Source organism: Gopherus evgoodei, chromosome 12 (assembly GCF_007399415.2).
Source record: "Gopherus evgoodei ecotype Sinaloan lineage chromosome 12, rGopEvg1_v1.p, whole genome shotgun sequence".
Taxonomy (NCBI): domain Eukaryota; kingdom Metazoa; phylum Chordata; order Testudines; family Testudinidae; genus Gopherus; species Gopherus evgoodei.
In genome coordinates this window covers 14,710,949-14,734,322 of record NC_044333.1, presented here as the reverse complement: position 1 = coordinate 14,734,322, position 23,374 = coordinate 14,710,949, and positions in this window count along the sequence as shown.

The window sequence follows — 23,374 nt, the reverse complement described above, 5'->3', positions numbered from 1 at the left end:
GGGGGGGAGTGGGAGGAGTCAGCACTGGTGCGGGGAGAGCCCAGGGGTGGGGCGGCAGGGGGTGCAGGTGGGGAAGGGCACTGGTGAGGGGGGTGAGAGCCCAGGGCTGGGGGCAGCCAAATTTTTTTTGCTTAGGGTGGCAAAAAACCTAGAGTCGTCCTTGGATATAGCCTCATGCTTTGCTACAAATACAGAACAGAAAATCTATAGAACGTTTCTGCCTTTTCTGAATCACTATTTACTGTTTTATTAGCTGCTTTTAGCAACAGGCCTTTAGCTGACCTAGGGTTTACTATGTTCCTAATAAGTTTAAAAATGCCTTGGTTGTCTTTAACCCCATTGGCCACTAAGATGTCTTTGATTTCCTTCACTTCCCTTCTATTCCCTACATTTTTTAATTTGTACCTTATATTCAGCTTCTCTCAGCGATCCCTTCAACATCAATGAGAATTGCATTCATGTGTTCAAGAACATAACTCAGCCCATAATTTATATACACTAGGTCATTTCAAAAATCCACAGTATTGTTTTGAATCTAGTGGGACCACCACAAAATGTATTTTCTTTAACTTGGTAGCCACAGTATACCAACACTGATGACATTTAAAAGCTTTAACAGTCTTAATGCACACCAAAGTTAGAAGCTCAAATTAAACCCAAAGGTCTTCCACTCAGAAGACTTTGCTCGCCATCCTTCTACTGGAATGCCTAAAACTTATTTAGTGTTCATCTGGAATGACATGTTTACTCACACAGATGGTACCTTTCTGGAGATCTTAAAATACCCGTAAGAGACACACTGCATCCATATTGTTCCTTGAGGTCTTCCTAAGCACAGCAGTATGTTTTCTCATATTATACTTATATGTGTAAATGAAGCTCCTCTATATTTTTCTGTGGTAATGGCCTAGGCACATATTCACAAAGTTTAGTGACCACAACAGTGGCTTCTCTGTGTACATTTAGTTTCTGCATGTGCATTTTTCTGAGTACTAGATCTTGCTTGCATAAACTCTATCTGCATATGCAGATTAAACCACTTATTCCTGTAAATGACAGTGGCAGAAAATAGTTAGCACACACAACGGCATATGCAAAATTACTCATTCAAAACCAGAGGCAATCCATGTAAATATATGCAAAAAAATACAGTTTAAAAAATATATTTTAAGCCACAGTTCTTTTTCAAATGAGAATCAGCAACGCTGCTACTAAAATTGCTTTACTCAGTCGAAAGAGGTACAGGACCAGAGACGTACGGGGCATATGTTGCCTCTCACTCAAATTGAGTAAGACTGTTCACAGAGTGCAGTGACATCTAGGAATTGATTTTTGTGGTTGTTATGCAATGCTTTTTATTAAAAGTAATATACTAGATCATGTTACTCTTAGTTCTATTTCTGAAGCAACAGAATGGCTGGCGTACGGCAGATACCTTCCTTCTTTTAACTAAGGAAGGGTATACCATGTACATCAGTATTATTTCAGCTATACTGTTTTGATTCTTCTTTCCCTTTAATCATTATGAGATGGACCCTACAGTCCTTACTTAGTTTTGCTCAGGAAGTAAAGTCAATCCACTGAAGTCAATGTGATGTTTTCATTAAGGAAATTCTGCAAGGTTGCCCTGTGTTTCTAAATAAGCATTTGTAGTTTAGACACAATCTGATTATTCTTCTGGCTTTAGGTAATTAAGTAGATAACTGACAAATATTAAAACTACTACCAATTGAGTGTACTCTTGGAATATTCATGGAAAATGCTATACTTCCATAATTTGTGAAATTATAACAGGATTTAGGGATAATATTACATCCAAGATTTACTTTGAAAGTTAGCTCTGTATCTAGTTACCTGTATGGACAATCCCCACTCTCTGCCATGTACCCACAAAATCATTGTAGTATCTGAGCACTGTGCAATATTACTATTATTCCCTATATTTCATACAAATATTAATGATTAATTCTAACCCCACCTCTGTAAATTAGGGAAGTATTATGCCCATTTTATCCTCAGTCTAGCATCTAAATTACAAGACAGTCCTTCCCCCTCTTATCACCAAATAACCTGGTCCTCTGCATTCTCCTGCACGATTTCTGGTACACTATATCTCTTACACATACATGTGGTTATTGTTTCACAGAGAAGGAATCATATGCTGAAGGCAAATTATACACATTTTCAGACAATTATTGCACCTATTAATGCTAATTTGTACTTTAGATTTTTTTTCCTAAGAACGGGATTTGAGACCTTAATTAATATACCACAGTTCATAAGGATCCGATGAAACAAGAGATGGTGCTTACAGTACATCAATCTAATAACCAGTCTTGATGGCAGGTTGTGTTTGCATGCTGGCTCAGCATTAGAATTTCAAGTGACACACAAAAAAGAAATTTGCATTCTTAAGTATTCTGTTTAAATGTGTGACTATAATCAGCACACAGCCACACTGAATACAAAAGAAAACACTGAAAAACGAAGCTTTTGCTCTTCAAGCTTTTAACAAATCTATTTAAAAGTGGTTTCTGCTGCCTCAAAGATTGCTGTTCTAGATTAAAATGAACAGTTTCAACATGCACCATGAGGAGTCACCAACTTTCCTTCTTGAATTCTGTAGAGATCACAGAATTTAAGCCGACCTAGTCCTTGAGCTGGGATATAAAAGGTTTCAAAGGATTAAAAAAAAACCTCCTCAGGATCTGCAGAAAACGCAGTCTTTGCTGCTATAATATAGCCATGAATATGGCCTCATGAGAATTGTTTCTACCCATTTTCAGTCATGTAAACATGTGTCAAATCTTCAGACCTTTGGGAGGAAAACAAGCTGTTTCTCCCACTTCAACTGCTATTCAGAGAGATGCTGCTTTGCCTTCAGAGCTTTGCTGTTGCTGCTTTCAGCAAGCTTGTGCTCCATTGTTACAGCTTGCCTTTTCATAGGCCTCTAGGGAATGAAAGGATGGTGCAGATGGTAAACAAACCTGCTTTACGGTCTTTGAGCTTATATTGAGAAATTCAGATTCACTTCTGACTCTGGAATGCCACTGAATAAAAAAAGATTAGCCACATTTATTACCAAGTTGATCCTCACCTTTATATTATCTCCCACCACTGCTTTGTCTGGTAGAGGGATTTTTCTCAGATCTCACAGAGTTCACTGATAAGCTTTAAAAATCCATCGACATATTGTGAATTACATCAAGATATTTGATTTTGTTTATAATGATAGGTCCAGGTCCCCAGTTAGAGTAAACCAACGCAGCTCCATTCACTTCAGTGGAGCTACACCCGTTTACACCAGCTGAGGATCTATCCCACGTATGCCCTACTCACATCAACAATTCATCAACTGAACAACTCTTGTTCAGAATCTGCATGTCATTCTAAACCATGCAGATGGTTGTTTTGGTTCAGTGTATCCTACAGCTAGTTTTTAGTCTGAGAACAGTATCTTTCAAGGCAGTGTACTCCAGCTGAGAAACTGTCTCAGTTCACATTTTAGATAAGATTTTTTTCCAAGTCAGTGTGAGAAGACAACATACCTTTGGAGTTTGGATTCTACTTGGAACAGCAACAATCTCTCTGCAGGTCAGAAGAACTCCTCCAAAGACTGTTACTCAGATTCCTCCAGTTTGGGGAGGCAGGGGACACAGGGAGGAGGTGTCAACAAAACATGGATTCTGTGAAGAAATGAGAGATGGATGAATAGTGCAAAAATCACTAATATTAGTTTAAATTATTAAACAAATTCACTTAGACTGTGTTCACATTCCCTTAGGGCTTACCCTTCCTTTATATGCTAGTACGCATGTTTACTTGCATGAGTGCTAGTAAAATTACCAGTTTTAAGTGAATCTTGCAATATACTGTACTCAGAAAACAAAATTTCAAATGTGTAGTAGCGAGTATTCTTAGCAAGAAACTGATTCAAAGAGTGTGCGGAAACAAGCTAACCATGTGACCTCATATCCAGAGAAAACATTTAATTTTCCGAATATCCAGTACTCACAGTTAACAGCACACAAACAGACCCAAAATTATTCACTAAAAGTCAAACCTACCCCATTCAGAGGCCAGCAGAAGGCGTATGCACCACTTCATACTGGCTGAAGGGTCAGATAGCAAAACCTTTAGCTACAGTGAATAGTCCCACTGAAGACAACAGAACTACTTATGGAGTAAGATACTAATTATGAGTAAGGGTATCAAAATCTGGCTTCAAGTGGGTCTCAAGGACCTTTAATGGCCTTATGAACAGGGATGGGTTTTACTCTCGAATAGTTTGGCAAATAATTTTGAATTATGAATAAATTTGAGGAGTGTCCAAAACAGGAAATAAAGCACAATGCAAATTCGTTATTAATTATCCAACTCCACAAGAAATGGAGGAGCTGGACAACATCTGATGCTACACAAATCAATAATCATACTAACTAGTCCGATATACAAACTGCAGTACACTAATGTACCATATGATATTTTACTTCTACAGTTAAAATCTTGGCATGCCTAACAGTAACATGGATCTTTCTAAAAAGAGTTCTTTTCTTTCTGCTCATTAGAGCAAGTGCTGATATTGTCTTCATGACTCATCTGCTTTTTGCTGTTTTGGGCACAAGTTTGTCTTTATGATTCAGGTTAAGGATCCAGGGAGTTAATGCTGAGGATTTAGCACATCATAAACTTCTAACCAGGGCCGGTGCTTCCATTTAGGCGATCTAGGCAATCGTCTAGGGCGCCAGGATTATTGGGGGGCGGCATGTTGCCGGGGGGGCGGCAGGCGGCTCTGGTTGACCTGCCGCGCTCGTGCCTGTGGAGGGTCCGCTGGTCCCGCGGCTCCGGTGGAGCTGCTGCAGGCATGCCTGCGGCAGCTCCACCGGAGCTGCGGGAGCAGCGCGCGGGGCGGCAAAATGGCCGTGCACCTAGGCCCCAAAAACACTGGCGCCGGTCCTGCTTCTAACAAACGAGCGCTGAAAATGGCATAAAAAGGTTTCTAGCTTATCTCTCCAGGTGTCAGTAATTTCATGAGTATGATCTACTCTCCAGGGAATTTTAAAGACATGTTACTGTTTCAGTTTATTATTATTTGTTTTTTAGATATTTTTGTTTCTAATTAAAAAATCAGCAGCCTTACTTTGGATGTATACAGAGAAATTTCAAACAGCAATAACAAACCACATCCAGATTTTTCAGGCTTCTATATAATATAAATACTTTTTCCTGCCCCAGAGAACTGTTATCCAGTTCATAAATGAATGGTGCAAATGTCACACTTTGTGACAAGACAGAGGCATTTAATTTTCTTAATCCTATTAATTCCTGTGTGTTTTTATCATTCTTGTACTACCCATTTCTCAAGAAAGTAAAAAAGGTAATTAATTTGTTCATTCATTCATGTATTCCTATTTGCACTAGACTAATACCATGGAAGATTGACAAGTGGAGTTGAAAAGTGGGGAATAAGTAAATACCTACCACCATGAAGTGTCTCATGGGATTATTTTAAACAAAAATCTATTAATACATCATGATATGAAGAAAAATTAGCAGTATAATAATACACAACAATCAGATTCTAATATAAGGGAATTCCATTATCTTCAATGGGCTCAGGATCAGGCCTATATTTAGTACCTGAACTTACTCCCATTGAAGTCCAGACTGACAATCTAACTGCTCTCCAAAAAAGTTAGTGTTGGTCCCAGTCTTGAGAGATGCTGAACACTTGTAAATTCTTCTGAACAGGGACCACATTTTTGTTACAGGTGTACAGCACCTAGCACAATGGAGCTTTGAGCCACAACTGGGGTCCTTGGGCACTTTGGTACAAACTACAATAACTTCTCATACTGAGGAGGAGGATGCTCATCCACTCTCAGCATCAGACACCTATTCAAAGATTCCCACAGGATGAACCTTTACACTGTTGACGAATATACCAGAAAACAAATCTGTGGCTTGAGAGGGCCAGACCCTGCAAGGCAGCTAGAGGCCTTCGGTGCTTTGTCAGAGTTCAATCAGGACCTCCCATGATCAGACTAAATAAAATGAAACCAAACAAAATAAGACTTGCATCACTCATCTACAACACCTCTACCCAATATAATGCGACCCGATATAACATGAATTCGGATATAAAGCGGTAAAGCAGTGCTCCGGGGGGGGCGGTGTCATAAACAGATAGTTAAGGGTTAATGTCTCTTTTACCTGTAAAGGGTTAACAAACAGTGAACCGGACACCTGACCAGAGGACCAATCAGGAAACAAGATACTTTCAAATCTCGGTGGAGGGAAGCCTTTGTTTGTGTTTTGAGGTTTTGCTTTGTTTTCTCTGGGTCCTGAAAGGGACTAGATGTGCAACCAGGTTTCTTACCAATCTCCCTGCTACAGTCTCTTATACAGTATTAAGTAGAACAGGTAGTTATAGTCTTTTGATTGTTTTCTGTATTTGCAAATGTGTAGTTTGCTGGAAGTATTTTAAATTGTATTTTGTGGGGGGCGGGGCTTCTTTCTAGTGTCTATAAGCTGAAAGACCCTGTAACTTTTACTATCTAAATTACAGAGACAACTTTTACTTTTTTTCTTTCTTTTTATTAAAAGTTTTGCTTTTTAAGATCTGTTTGATTTTTTTCTCCTTGTTGAGGCTCAAGGGAATTGAGTCTGTACTTACCAGGGAATTGGTGAGAGAAGGAAGGAGAGAGAAGGGGAAAAAAAACCTGATTTCTCTGTGTTGTGATTCAAGGAGTTTGAATCATGGTGATCTCTTAGTGTACCCAGGGAGGGAAAGATCTGGGAAGAAGAAAGGAAAAGGGGGGGGAGTGGTTTATTCCCCTTTGTTGTAAGACTCAAGGAATTTGGGTCTTGGGGGTCCCCAGGGAAGGTTCTGGGGGGACCAGAGTGTATCAGGCACTCCAAGTCCTGATTGGTGGCAGCTTATCAGATCTACGCTGGTAATTAAGCTTAGAGGAATTCATGCTGGTACCCCAACTTTTGGACTCTAAGATTCAGATTGGGGAAATGTACCATGACAGGCGGGGATGCACACTCAGGTGTATCAAAGCAAGTTTGATATAATGCGGTTTCACCTATAACGCATTAAGATTTTTTGGCTTCCAAGGACAGTGTTATATCAGGGTAGAGGTGTATTTTATTCTCAGAAACTGTTATGCCATTACTACTCTGTACAATGTGATGAGTGAACTCGAGAAAGAGGGCAGGGACCTAGGTTGGTTGACGTGAGAGAGGGGGATGTTGAGGAATATAAACTGGGGACAGGCCACTACTAGACAAATACAAGTGTCTCTGCAAGTAACACTAGTCTCTTGCATGCTCAGTAAAGATCATTTCTACAACTCTGCCGGCATGACTTATGACTAATGAAACACTGGGCACGTACAGCAGTATTAGAACCTTTCACTCATAACATCAGTATGTTCCGAGGATCTTAATTTCAAACAATTCACATAGGATGCTACCAAATTTCCTTTCCCAAACATTATGTATAATGAACTATAATCTTCTCTTTTTAAAACTTGTATCTTAAAGTCTAGTATGTTTAGTATATCATTTAATGGGTGTTTTTTCCTTATTATTTAATATTCTGTGAATTATTATTTAATAGTTCAGAATCACTATTAATTTAGACTTACTGATTACAGGTGCAACTGTGAGACAAATGCTCAGACACATACTCTTTATTCATGCAAATAGTTCAACTGAAGCCAAGTTCTCATATCCAACACAGGATTCAAGTGGTACAAAAGGTTTTTGCTGGTCCCCTGCACAGGGATGAATTATACTCAGAGTCAGAAGAGAACCAGGGCCGCCATACATTTGCTTTTTTTAAAACGAGTGATTTAAAGTGCCATACAGGATATATTCAGCTAGTAATAAATCAATTAGAAAACTTACACAGTAGATTCAATCTTGCTCTCACAAACATCAATGAAAGTCTTGCCACTAATTCTAGTGGGAGAATGGGAGCAGAATCAGGTCCACTTTGTTGCAACCATGCCCCTATAAAACTGAACAGAATGTACAAAGTGCATTAGAGAAAGTGGTAAATTAACCACTGCAGAAAAAAAGTGCACACAAATAAAGTTAAGGGCAACAAAGACTGTCAGCATCATTGAAAAGACAGCATATTGCAAAAGTTACTGTACCATGCTAAAGTATCTGGATACCCTGGCTATTTTCCATTCTGAGTATAGTGTCTACCTCAGAGCAGGCTGGTACCTCTTGATAAATTATGACATTTTAAATGTGACCACTGTGCACCCAGAAAATCAAAGAAATCATTGATTAATATAATCCTATCCCCTTTCACTCAGACTGTTGTGTTTAGATGATGAATGATTAGTACATCTGAGCCTGTAAAAGTGGCTATAGTTGTACATTTATACTATAGTCGTAGTATAATGTAGTATAATGAGGGAGTGGGTTGGGAGGCATCAATGGATTTACACTAGGCCAGAATCTGACCCATTTACTTTAATGGGATAACTCATGTGAGTATATCAAACAAGATTTGGCCCACAGAAGAAAACATAGGCGTTATACATGGAGAGATTTTACATTTCATGTGGCTAATAGGTACATACAAAGAAATATTAAACTCCACATGTGCTGGACTCGTTGTTAATATAATGTGAACAATGAAATAAATCTGCATCACTGTTCATAATTTGTTTTAAACATCATAGTAGCATTTCTATCATTTGAAAGAGAACCAAATTAGCTATTTGGGGGGTACACTAAGGGGAATTTGGTCTAAATGCACTACTGATATGAGTAAAACAAGCAGGATTGGGTCCTGTGTTTATGCGCAGCTTCTAATATTGTTAGTTATACCTTTGTTGATGGCATACAGTTATCCCTCCACTTTTATGTCATATGTGTTGTTATACTACATACTGTTATGCTGCAAATCTTAGGCACCATGAGACAAGGTAAGGAAGTTACTCTAGGGAAGTCAGCATTGTCTTTTTTGTGGGTTTGTTGCCATCATGTTTTCTTTTGACTTGGAGATATTCCTTGATTATGATTTGTCATTTTATAATCCCAATAAAACATTTCACTTAGTACAATTGTTGCACCATAGTCTGATAACACATATCTCAAAATTGTTCTGCTTTGCATCATGGCTGACATAAGAAAGCCCAAGGTATCTGCTATTTTACAATACCACATGCCTTCTTTTGCCTTGTTGTTTACTCCTTACTCCTGTTACCACACCGTCGCAGATTCAGGTATTGCAGCTTTCCTCACCAGCTGAGTTTCTTTAAAGCAACATTACCAAACACAAACCAAAGCTGAAGAAACTCATTGTGTAAAAATTCAAACATTTTAGCACCTAAGAAGTTACATGTTTAGCTTGCCTAGGGTAACCATATTTCCCAAAGGGAAAATGGGACACTATGCGGGGCTAGCCTGAGCTCCCTTCTACCCTCAAGAACTGGCCCCAGCCACTCACCCAAGGCGCCACTTCCCCCCCGCCAAATGCGGGGCTGGAGTTGCTGCTCATCTGAGCCAAGCCTACCCCTTGTCCTAGTCCTGCCCCCACCCCCCGGCCCGCATAGTCATTTGCTCCCGTCTGCACATTCCTCCACACCCCACTTTTTTGACAAAAGTGATCATTTGCCTCATTTTCTCTTGCCAACTCGATCAGTTAGCAAGAGCAAATGGGACAAATACCCACTTTTGACAAAAAAAAGTTGGGATGGGTGGGACAGGGCTTAAAAACAGGACTGTCCTGGCCAAAACGGGATGTATGGTCACCATAAGCTTGCCTAACCGATCAACCAGACAACAGGGGCTGATTGTTCACCTACTGACCAAGTCAGAGGAAAGCAAGTGTACGAAGGAGGTAAAGAATGTTTCTTTAACAGTCATTTGAAAGGTGACAATGCAAACTGTGAACATTTAGAACATAATCAACTCAACTAAAATACAAATCAGCCTGATAGCTCTTTTTGTTCTCTATAGTTTTTTTATTTTCAGTTTAAGATGTAAAAACTTATAAGGAACATTAATTTCAAGCAGCACATATCAAAGGCCAGGCACAATAAGACACATTCATAAGACACAGAACAGGGCAGCTCATCTTTACAAGTTATTGAAAGGACACTCCAAAGCAACCTGTACCAAAATGATGATATACATAAGCTAATGTACAGACTCTCAAGCCAGGACAGAAAAACAGTCAGAACTACAAGTTTCTTCACATACTTTTTTTCAAGGCTTGCTTCATTCCCAAACACTCAAAACCAAAGCAAATCAACTCAAACTACTTGGCAACAATCATTCAAGACCTTTCCAGATCCAGCCACCTGGGAGCAGAGCGGATGCTCCCTTCCTGTAAGGTAGCCTTTTTTGTATCACCCTTCCCTTTCTGCCCAGATTGGCCGGGTGATAGACAGGAATCTACATACCTACTATGAAAAATGCTCATTCGTATGGTTCAATAGTGAATTAGCCTCACAACTAGAGCTGCCCAGGAATTTTTCAAGAAAATGACATTGTGGTCAGAAAACGCTTATTTGTTGAAACCAAAGCTTGGTGTGTGAAAGGATCGGTTTCAACCAAACTTTTGTTGGGAAGTTTTTTCATGTCAAAACCAGAGAGAAAACACAATCACTGCAGCGAACAGCCTAGCAGATAGGGCATTCCCCTGCGCTGTAGGATCCTGGCTCAAGTCCCCGCTTTATCTGATGTAGAGCTATATTCTGGGGTTGTTTTCTCTCCTTTTTCATTAACAATTTTAAAAGGTCTTGGTTTCATCCCAGTGCAGAATGGTGAAAATGGCCTAACGTTCACCTCAAATGGATATATATTGTATTATCATCATCAAACATGTATTTTGCAGTAGAGCCCAGAAACTTTAATCAGGACTGGAGCCCCAGCAGGCTGAGCTCTCTGTATAACATTGCAAGAAACAATCCCTCACCAAGGAGCTTCCAATGTAACACATTGTTCTACTAGTATTTGGGCAAAATAATTTGGCCTCATTCAGGCTTACAGAGGATCCACTGTCCGAAAGGAAGAGGCAGATCTATTTTCATTCCCATATGGGACTTGGGACTTCTGAGGCTAAAGGCTTGGCAGCAGACCAATTATCCCTGTCTTTTCTGCAGAGCAGAAGGTTCTTGTTCTTTACTATGTCCAGTAGTATAAGTCTCCTGCCAACGTTAGTGTTTTCCTCATCTTTCACCAGTTCCCTTGGCGAACAGATACAGGTACCATAGTTATGCTATTAACTGCCTTGTCCAGTTTCATGGGTTACCAAACTAGGGGCTACAAACAAGCCCAGGGAGCCCCAAGTAGGCCATAGGAAGAGAGTGTGAATATCTCCCTCCCTTTCTGAATAGTTAGATGAAAGAAGGGCCCAGGAACTTTCTTCTGTTGTAACAAGGGATCCCTGTTCTGGAAAGGTTGAGAACTCTGGTATGTCTGGCAGAATAGAAAACAAGCATTATTGATCCCATTTTTGGAACTTGGCACAGGTGCATGGTGACCATATTTTCAAAATAAAGTGAGACTTCTGGGGATCACAAAACGGTCCAAAAATGTCAACAGTACACTTAAAGTTTCTTTAAATCTTTTACATTAGGATATATTATTTAAAATTATCTGAATTTTTATCAGGGTAATGTCACTTCACATAATCTTATTACAAATATAGTCGTGACATCACTGAAAAGCCTTTTAAAGTGCAATTTTCTCAAATCACTGAGCAACACCATGAATTAGTTTTTGCTCATCTTACCCTTTTCAACTAATGTTGATTTCACAGTGTGAGACCAGTGACATCAATCTTACTGCCTGCATTAACAAAACAAAGTCTAAATAGTGTTTCATGAGCCAGTTGTTTTTTCTAGATTATTCTATTCATCTGTTCTTCTCCATGGTGCTTTGAAATTTGTCACATGATTGCTTTGAAAACTCATGCCCTTGTTAAATCTTCAGGCCAAGAAATGTATCTTACTCTGTGCTCTTATTATGCCAAGGACCAGGGGAACCGGGCCTGACTGAAGTTTGTGAGAGCTACTGTATTACAAATGTAATGATCGTGTCCTTGTTCCTCCAGCAATGAACTGAACTGAGGGTTGGACATGTGTGGGAAGGTGACAAAAGTGATGCACTGGGTTTCTTGGTGACGGAAGCTGCAAATTTACCTATTCTAGTACAATTCAAAACAATTCAAGCACAGCAGCTTGCTCTGGCTTGCCTGACAAAACTTCCTCCAAGCATGTGGGTGGGGGAAGATACCAAAACATGAGGTGGAATGGGAAAAGGAAAAAAGCAGGTATCACATTGGCCACAGAATACTTTACATGTAAGGACACTGCCCACCAGCAAATAATGTTAAGGGCAAGTTTAGAATCAAATCTGGCCTTCAGTTACCTCTCTGTTCACCTCCTGACTTCACCAGGTTTCATGGATGTAAAAGGTGGCAGAATATTGCCCCAAGACCGCAAACCATTAGATTTATTAGTAGGCCATAGCCCCACCCTTTATATTACATATAATAATAAGAGGGATTTTATAGTAAAAGTACTGTTTAAAGTGCTTTCATTGCATTAGGAAGATATTCCTCTAACAAATTTCATGGTTCTGCTGGTTCAGTTCCTTTATCGATGTGCCCCTGGAGACTATTCTTTTGTGCACAATAGCTAACTGTCCAGTAAAGCTTATCACGTCTCTCGTAATGCACGGTGTTCTATTTATGATGTGTTTTTCCCTCTTAGTTAACCTTTGAAGTCCTCTCTCAGAGACAGAATCTTTTTCACAATGGTGTCCTGGCCAAGATGTCCAGCATTGACTTATTTCATTTAGCCTGGGCAATGGAAAACTCTTTTATAAGTACAATAGTAAGATTTTCATTGTACTGTCACTGGCTTTTGTTTTATATTAATCTCCATGTCGTCAATTACGTCTTTAATTTAGAGAGCTAGTACTTTCTGAAAAGCACAATGGCTGGCTGCTCAGTGGACTGTCTCCTGTCAGTCCTTGATTGCCTTGTGCCTTTTATTCACACAGCTTCAGTTTAGTCTTTGTACAATGTGACCACAGCCCAAAGGTGAACAAAAGGAGGAACAGGAGACTGGCTTTGTTTAACAATTAAAAATATGACTTTGTTCTTAGAGGTGTGTTTACATTTTAAAAGACATTACCCAGCAAAAATCATAACATTTGGAAGGGTAGTAGAGAAGAAGAGACATGTAGCCAACTAAGATCTTTTGAAAACAGGGATTTCTTTTTGCTCATGCTGCTGGAACTGCTGTTACTTTGTAACTATTTGTCTTTCAGTCTTTTCCCTTTAAAATTTTGCTTTGCCTTTGTTAGCTGAGCAGACGGGAGTTCACTGGATGTCACTGGTTTTTAACTCTTCCAATATAGTTTAAAAACATAGAGCCAGATTGTGGCTACCAGTTATATATGCAGAAGAGACGAGCAGGGGAGTCTGTCCCTCCATCCCAGTGCAACCCTGGGGAAAGACCAGCCACAGTCCCGGCCTTTGTACTCACTATGCACAAGCATCAGGAGAATATAGCACCAGCAATACCAGAAACACAAAAAAGTGTAGGGTTATGTCCCCATTCACCTTCTTCATTGGTCAGCACTGCATCTTATTAACTAAGTAGTTAATGTGTTCGCTTCTGCACATGCTGAAATCACTAGTTGTGAGTTAAAAAGCTAAAATAATTGGAAAAGTTCAGACAATAATTCTTCTTAGCATATTAGGAGAGGATAGATATGCAATACATCTTTGCGAAAGTAATTTTCCATAGATTTGCAGCAAGGTCCCAACGTATAAATCAATCCAAAATCAACATTTTCTAATCAACACGGTTACTAGCAGGGTTACAAGGGGAAGTCATGGTAATCTAAGGTATAGAAGCTGAACAAATATTACCAAAAATATTCTCCAGTGCGCCTTCAAATAAAAATAGAAAGAGAATCTGGGGTTACAGTATTTGCAATTGAAACCCTTCTTATTTGTTTTCTGTGATCATTCCTATGAGCAAAGTTTTATTCCAAAGCATGTCAGCAGGAAATGGAAGTTCACAGACCCTACTGTTAATAAAAATTTATCAGGGAGCATCAATAACACTACTGGACTCTGGTGGTCACCACTACTAGTCTAAGGTCTAGCTGACGATTCACTTGTGGAAGGGAATAAGAGTTCCCATGGCACCTGTACACAGGCTACCTGAACTTGAAGTTCACCTGTGCATGTTTAAGCAGAGATTCTTACTCCTCCAGAGCCAGTGTGGAGGGAAGAAGGCAGGATGGGTTGGGAGGAGGGGAAGAAGATAGTAGTAATTTGCTGAAGATAAAGACAGCAGTGAATCAGTACCATCCAGAGCAAGAAGCACGCAGGGAGGAATTGTCACTTAATCACAATGGCTGCTTGCGTTATTTGGTGTGGCAGAATTTATGTTCTTTTCCATGCTCTGGGTAGTGCCTAATGTCAAAATCTCTCTCTTTTAGTATAACTAACCAACACCCACTTACCTCAGATAGACGTGAGCATGAACTCAGGTGAACAGCGGTACACAGATATTAGTTAATGCTGGTGTCCTTAACAACACTACAAAAGCTAGAGGCAAGAATTGTGGGTCCTCCAATTAGTAGAGGCACAGAGGCATGTGACAGTGGATTCACCCAGGAATTACATTCACACGCAGGGGAACATAAAATAAACATACTCTGGAGAGGGAGTAAGTGGGTAAGTTCAATATAGTTACAATAAACAGATTTAAACAACAATGAAACAAGCCACACACTGAAATACATTCAAAAGTGTTCATCAAATAATTTCAAACAAAAAATTAGTAACAATCAAAGTCGATTTGCAGAGAATACGCACACATACAAAAGAGCTAATTTCATGGAATAAGTCATCTGCTATCAACAGTTTGCCCTGTTGTTGGAGTAAATATTGGCTGACTTTTGAAAACCAGCCACTGTGTAACTTCTTGGATGTCCTTGAATTGTTACTGCAAATTCCATTAGTAGTTAAAGGCTGTGCAATATGCTAGAGAAATTATCTTTCCATTGGATTTGCACAAAGATCATAGATTTTTACATGCAACTTCAAAACAACAATCTGGGCATCCTTAATACAATTCTATTCATTTAGATTAAATTAATTTAAAGAAGAATGCTCATATTTTGACATATTGAAAGAGTGCAACTCTATTTTATATTATTTTAAGAGAACTTTCATCTAGCCACTATGGTTTTTTCCCAGAGATGAGATGTTGTTCTTTGGGTACAACACCAAAGGCAAAGAAAAGTGGGGGAGGGTACAAAACATCTCTTCTGCACCCTTATGTGACATTAGCCTTCTAATGGCTCCTCCATGTGCAAACACAAATTGGTTTTGTAAATCATCCAGGACACTCGTTTGTGACTTGGTTGCTGCAAACATGGTTGAGCTGCCCATGCCACAGCTTCATACCACCAAACAAACAAAAACATGGTTTGTGCAAACAACACACACCCCCACACACAAAAACATACTTCAAAACAAAAATAATTCTACAACTTTACAAACATATTAATACAGAAACTACTCACCAGACACTTAGCCACATTACTCAGTTGAAGGAAACTTTAATTATGAAAGCCACATTAATAATACTTACTAATTATTCAGTCACACTACTTGCTCAAACTTTTGGAAATATATCAATATCTGATATTGTTCAAGACTTTACATGAGGGCCTAGGCTACCTGTATGAGAGCTGAGCACAATAGCATTTTTTTTAAAAAAATCTTTCCCTTTTACATTGAGAGCATTAAAACAATGAAGAATCAAATGAAATGTAGGAACCTTGGGATAAAAAGGATTCAAGAAGGGACAGTTAATTTGGAGACAACCACTGGAATATGGATTCTAATTGGACGATTTCTTGTGAGACTTATGTTTATGGCACACCAGAAGATAGATAAAAAGACTTTATTTCCAGTCTGAATTTATCTAGCTTCAATTTCCAGTCTTGGATCATATAATACCTTTCTCTATTAGATCAAATAACTCATTATAAATATTTGTTCCCCACGTAGGTACTTATAGACTGTAATCAGGCCATCCCTTAATACTCTCTTTATTAAGCTAAATAGCAGGAGAAGGGGTTATATTATCTCTGTATGTGGCACTATGCAACCAGTACTGTAATTCTGTGTCCGGTTGTGATGTCCACAATTGGAGAAGGATGTTGAAAAATTGAACAAGATTCAGAGAAGAGCCACAAGAATGATTGAACCATTAGGAAACATGCCTTATAGACTCAAGGAGCTAAATCAATTTAGCTTAACAAAAGAGAAGTCATGGCAGTGGTGGGCAACCTGCAGCTTGTCAGGGTAATCCTCTGGTGGGCCGCAAGACAGTTTATTTACATTGACCATCCACAGGAACAGCCACCCGCAGCTCCCAGTGGCCGTGGCTCACCGTTCCCAGCCAGTGAGAGTTGCAGGAAGTGGCACAGGCCACAGGGACATGCTGGCCGCCATTTCCTGTAGCCCCCACCACTGCTTTGATATTAGCAGGCTCCAGCACCATCTAGCTAACACCCATCAACATAGATACTCAATAAGTACACCTCTACCTCAATATAACGCGACCCGATATAACACAAATTCTGATATAACGCAGTAAAGCAGTGCTCTGGGGTGGGGCAGGGCTGTGCACTCTGGCAAATCAGAGTAAGTTCAATATAACGCGGTTTCACTTATAATGCAGTAAGATTTTTTGGCTCCTGAGGACAGCGTTATATCGGGGTAGAGGTGTATAAGATGTGTCAAGAGCAAAAGTGTTGTAAAGCACCCATGTGTGGCTTTGAATCTGTCAGAATTAATCTATGGTGTGTAAAATTCAGAGTAGTATCACAGTAATGCTGCATGTATTCTCAAATAGATCTTAAAATATAAAAGAATAAAGAGAACCAATGAACAAACCAGACAGAAAAATATTTAATACAGTTACTGGCTGTGCCATCTGATGTAATTGTTAGAGAACATAACAAATGGGCATGTTCCCCAAGTAACTGGTGAAAATGAATATCTGTGATTAAACTTGCTTAGCAAGTGACAGCGAAAAGGAAATTATTATTATTATACACAAATCATCCTTAAACACTAGAACTTAATAAATGGGCAAAAAAAAAACAATGGGTAAAACTGTTTGCTAAATCAGTGTTTCTATAGGGCTACAGTGGAGATCTTTTGGAAGACTTAATTATGTTTTTGAAATGCTACCATTTCATTATTGCCCAGTGGTATTATTATAAGAAAATAGTCATTATTGTGTGTAAAGGGATAGTGTCTATATATATATTTTCTTATATATCCCCCAGTAAAGTCCTTCCACTTTGAATATATCGCTAACCGCAGCTCACGCACCAAAGTCTTCTATATCACCCCCAAACACAACCGAAACTCCAACCCCATACTCCTCCATGTAAAAAGAAAATATTTTAGACTTTACCAGTACCTATATAGCTATAATTTATATAATCCAGCTGTGACTGGTGTTAAGGTTGTGTATTTTAGTGTGAACTGGTTACATGTTGACTGGTTACATGCTGGCTGTGCAAGGGGACGAGGGATATAGGGGAGCATATTTGCATGGTGTGATGTCTGGTTGTTAAGGCATATGAATTAAGGTTGGCTTACATGCTGATTTCTTTGATTTTTTTAATTAATTATTTTGGGGAATATGATCTTGAGCAGCCTTAATAAACAAAATCATTTTGGGGGAGGGGGACTATATACTGCTGTCATTAACTGCATATAATAAAAACTTCAGAGTTTGCTGATTCTGAGAGCTTATTAATATCAATTGGACACAACCAGAGCAGGGAGGCCTTCAAGGGTGGCTCCTAGATTGACAGGAGGATGAAAGGGAAAGTTCTGTGCAGTTGAATAGCAGGAGATTAGTCCAGGATGTGGAGGTGCTCTCATACAGCGTCTTGCTCTTGGGTAGGCCTGGCTGTCAAGTTTTTCAGGGCCCTGGGTGATGTTATTCATGAAGAACGATCTCCCAGTCTTTCCTTCCCAAAGGAGAGTCCCAAATCTCTTTTCCTCTACTTGTTCTTCTAGTGCCTGGGTCCAGTGCTCATTGAAGTCAATGGGAGTTTTTCTATTTATTTCCAAGATGAAGTGTATAGGAATTGGGCAATAGCCATTAAAATAGTTGGAGAGTTTTAGTGGTGCTCGCTGTGTTCCATGTTTTAGAAACCAGTCACAGCTAGGCCTGGTGTGCTTGTGAATATTTAGTAAATCCCGTTATTTGGGTCCCCACTGTGACTATGGGATTTCTTAGTATTGTAGGGCATTGTAGGGCATTGAATCAAGCTCTTGACCCTATAACCTATAGCCAGAAGAGTTGTTTGGCATCTCTCCTCTCATCCTGACTCTCAAATGACAGCAGACTTTGAACTATCCTAATAGCTGAGCATGCAGCTAGAACCCAGTGTTCCCAGGCAATGGGTTACACAGAGAAAGGGGCAGAAGTTTCAAAACTCCCAAATTACCCCAATTTCATAAATTCCTAGATTATAAATCCAGAAGAGACCATTATGATCATCTAGTCTGACCTTCTGTGTAACACAGGCCATAGAACCTACCAGAATTCATTCCTCTTTGAACATAAGCATATCTTTTAGAAAAACAATCTTAATTTAAAAGTTGCCAGTGATGGAGAATCCACCATAACCCTTGAAAAGTTGTCCCAATAACTAATTACTTTCACTCTTAAAAAATTATCTTATTTCCAGTCTGAATTTGTCTAGCTTCAACTTCCAACCATTGGATGATGTTATACCTTTCTCTGCTAGGGGGAAGAGCCCAATATAAATATTTGTAGATATTTATCAAGTCACCCTATAACACAGTGGTAGGCAACCTGCCCATAAGGGTAATCCACTGACCGTGCGCAGGCACGGCCGCCTGCAGCTCACAGTAGCTGCGATTCACTGTTCCCAGCCAATGGGAGCTGCGGGAAGTGGCGACCAGCATGTCCCTGCAGCCCACGCCACTTCCCACAGCTCCCACTGGCAGGGAACAGTGAACCGCAGCCACTGGGAGCTGCGGGTGGCCGTGCCTGCGGATGATCAATGTAAACAAACTGTCCCGCAGCCTGCCAGCGGATTACCCTGACGGGCTGCGTACAGTCTGCAGGCAGCAGATTGCCCACCACTGTGCTACTGTATCAATGTGGTTGTTTGGAGTGCAGTTCCTACTGTTGATTAAAACTTATTTGTTCTTGTTGCCCAAGCCTAATTAGCAAATGAAACAGACTGGCATGACTGTTATGCTGACCCACTGTTAGCAAGTGTTGGAAATTTGCATAAGGCTGGTAACTGAGGGCTTGTCTACATGGCAAATTAGGTTCAGCAATTGGCGTACATATCTACAGAACACCAGTGTGCTGTGCACTAAGTAGCAGTGTGGACTCTGCTATTGCACACTGAAAGCTCCATAGTGGCACTTTGGTATACTGCAGTTTGAAATAGTAGGAGATCAAAGCACATTATGAACGTTTAGTGCACAGTAGCAGTGTCCGTCTCGTAACTTGGTGCACAGCTAGTCTAGAGCACCATAGATTTATACCATGACTTGCCTTTCACTAAGTGGCCGCATAGACACACCCACATTGTGGTAAGTGCATTACCCCAGCCTAGATATAAAGGAGGTGGAAGTGGCTGTCCAGCTTGAGAGAACTAGGGTAGAAGAGGTCCTGTTGGGGAACCCTACAGATAAGGTTTTAGATGAAGTTGATGTTGAGTTATTGTTCATGATCTACTAATTAAACAGAAGAGAGGATTTTGTACACTAACTTAGAGACAGCATGCTTCAAGTATTTGCTAAGAATCATGTGCCATATTCGCTAAGTTCTAATGTAAATGTAAATAATTATTGATTATTAGGAAAAGCACACTACCAAAAATATTTGCCTGATAAGTGAAGTGCTGGCATGGTGAGGGGGAAAGGGAAGAGGGAGAAAGGCAGTTGAGCATAATAATAATGTTGGACTGACCTGTGTTTTTAAAAAGGTATTCTCCTGTGTTGAGGGCAGTGCAGTCTCCCTACCCGAGCAGGAGCTCCTGAAGGCACTGTGCTTCAGATATCTAACAAGCATGTAGGAAAATACACTGTGACCTGCTATTCCATGACCAGTCAGCCCCACCCTCTTTGCAGGTCAATGAAGGAGCTGCCAACAATCTAGTCCTTGCTCTTGCAATGTTTATACAATTGCTAATAAGAATTTTAGAGAAAAATAGTATAAATTATAAAGTAAAACTATGTAAATACATTAAAAATGAACCTAACATATTTACTAGTATTTTGTACATTATTATTTGAACCATTAATAAAGACAATATCAGAAAAGGTATTCTACCCATATAGAAACTGGTAGCAATTATTTTAAGTCCAACTTGTCTTTAATTTTAATCTTGTGTGTGTGTAGAAAGAGCAAAGGTACCTTACAAAGGTACATTTTAATAACATAAGAAATGTTTCATGATTGATCATTATACATACCATATTCCAGTATGAGATCATACATAATGCCAGCATGAGAGAACCTATAATAGCAATATGAGGGCATTGCTCAGGGGTTTAGTGTATAGAAGGCATAAATCTAACAAAAAAAAACAGGGACAAAAGGGCCACAATTATGAGCACTTTTTGAAATGAAGGAATAAAAACTCTGAAAGTGGTATGTTAAAGTACCTCTGAATGTGTTTTAAACTTTTATATCATTGCTCAAGTCCCAGTTTTTAATGAGACACACCACAGATGAAAAAAGGGACAGAAATCATTTTGAATGAACAATCAGGGGAGTGCTTGAAAAATCAGGAACACTTGACAGGCTTTATGGAAAAAGCATTTAACTCAACTGTGCCACAAAAGGTTCAAAACAGGCTTTCACGTGTAATTTAACTGTTGAAATGACAGTAATTTTTGTCTCTATCGTACATAAATTTTCTGAGCAAATAAAATAACGCTCTTGAGCTAAAACTGCAGTTTAACCAAAATATGTATAGACATGACCCAGAAATACTATCGGTTGTACATTAGTCACCATTAAAAAGATCAACTTTGCCTTTTGCCACTGTAGGTGAGGTACTGCATGATTTCACTATAATTTGAGATAACTGTAGTATCTGTTTCATTTCAGTTCAGCAGTAATCTGTGTCTGCTTGAGCTGCTGCAATGATTCATGATGCACTGTGGTGGTTCAGCCAAAAAGGAGACCATGGTGCATCATGAGATGTAATCCATTCAAGGAGCCCACCCTGTAGGGAAGAATGGAGGTCATGAGGCACCCAAACTACAATTCCATTGAGACATCATGTCAGCTCAGGAGAAGACATTTCAATATTGATCCAAGATGAAAAGAAATATTTCAATTTAGTTTAACAAACCAAAACATTTTGTTTTGACCCAGGAATATAAAAATGTTTCATGTCTGAACTGAAATCTTTTTAAACTTTCCATACCAAGAAAAATGGAAATCTTTCCCCTTTTGGAGGGGGGAGGTCCTGTTTAAGGATGAAATAAATTTTGAAATTAGATTTTCTAGTAGTACAGAAATTCTGATTTTTGACCAGCTCTGAATTTTGTTTTATTGTCCCTATCTTATAATATATGAATTACGTAATCCCCAGAAATATGTCATGCTCTTTGGACTCTAGCCAAGCTTCCCCTGATTTTAGTGGAAATAGAATCAGACCCACAGTCAAGCAACATGAACAGGTGACCCAATATTAATTGCCTTTTTTTACGCAAGAAGTTACAGCTCTTAACTAAGTGTCACAATGACAACCTTTCAGTTCCCCAAAAATCACGTCACAAACCTTTGTTTAGTCTATGACATACTGCTTAGAACTCTGTATTGGGCCAGACAATATACTATGTCACCACTGAAACCTAGAACACAACAGTGTATCATATCATCAGACTAAAAGGCAGATTTCATGTAATTAAATTGCAACAGCCCTCACATTTGTTTATAAGCAGTTTCCATTTTGTTGTGTTTACCCATACAATATGTTCTGAACCCCGTAAGTAAACTGTGGGATATTAAGAAATAATAATTAAAACATCAACTTCAAATTAAAACACTATGGATCAGTATAATCCACTCACAGGGTTCTGGCTCCATAATCATCCAGGGAGTGTCACAAAAGCCCCATGATATTCCTGAATGCTGGATTTTCCATTTGGATCCCAGATACACCTGAACAATGTGTGAAACCTCATGCAGGAAAGGTTTTCCCTATTTGTAGTTTAGATGAGGAGGCCCAAGAGAGTGGAAGCTTTTATGTTGATAGATGTACATTTGCAAGCACCTTTCTTCTTCTCCCACTCTACCTTAGCCTGGGGCAGGTTTGTGTCTTGTACCTCGATGCTACTCTGCTTCCCCAACATGATCTACCTGGTTTGTAGCTCTGAACAGTGGAGTTTTAAAGCTACACATTGTTTTATCTGAAAAATGTGTTTGAGTGAAATTTTTATTTTATATGTACTTTTTTGCAAGTTTTCCACCAAATTGTCCCTCTTGCCACATTTTTTCTTCCAAAAGAGAAGCACATTGATTCCACTGCATAAAACAGACATCCAATAAATACAGAAAAGATCACAGAAGGGAGTAGCTCTTTCAGAAAGACGCAAGATCATATCAACTCCCTAATGAAATCGTCATCAGGAGAAAAACAAAATCCAGTATCACATTTCATTGTAATATTTATGACAGTTTAACATGGTAAAAAAACCTTTTCAATATTTCAGTGAATAAGAATTTTAAGCAGTGATGCGGAAGGATTTTAAGGTAAGAATAATAAACCTATTCATGTAGGAGCAGATTTTCAAGTGCCCTGCATCCAGCCGCTCCCATTGTGATACATATGGTCACTTACTCATTGTGCTAAGCTCTTTTGAAAATCTGGCCTCAATTGTGGGTACTGAACCTTTCTGAAAATTTCTACTATAGACCTTCATATTCCATCCTTGACCTTTGCATAGCTCTGTTAGCATTAATATAACCTTGGGGAATCCAGGTTGAAAATCCTGGTAGGAATTTATGCTACAAATTCCAGTGGCAATGACCCGTTTGTTTCCTGCTACCATTTAGGTCTTAAAGAATATGAAATATGAATGAGCATAAATACAAATAAAAAATTTAAACGAGGTTAAAGGAACCTTGTCAAACTTGACAATCCATGTATAAAAGTTCTGCCCTTATCCTGCAAATCAGCACTACTGCCAAAACACTGTTGGCCCTAAGAAATTACACCAATAACATTTCAGAAAATAAGCCAGTGATATGTGTATTGATTTTTCTCCTATACA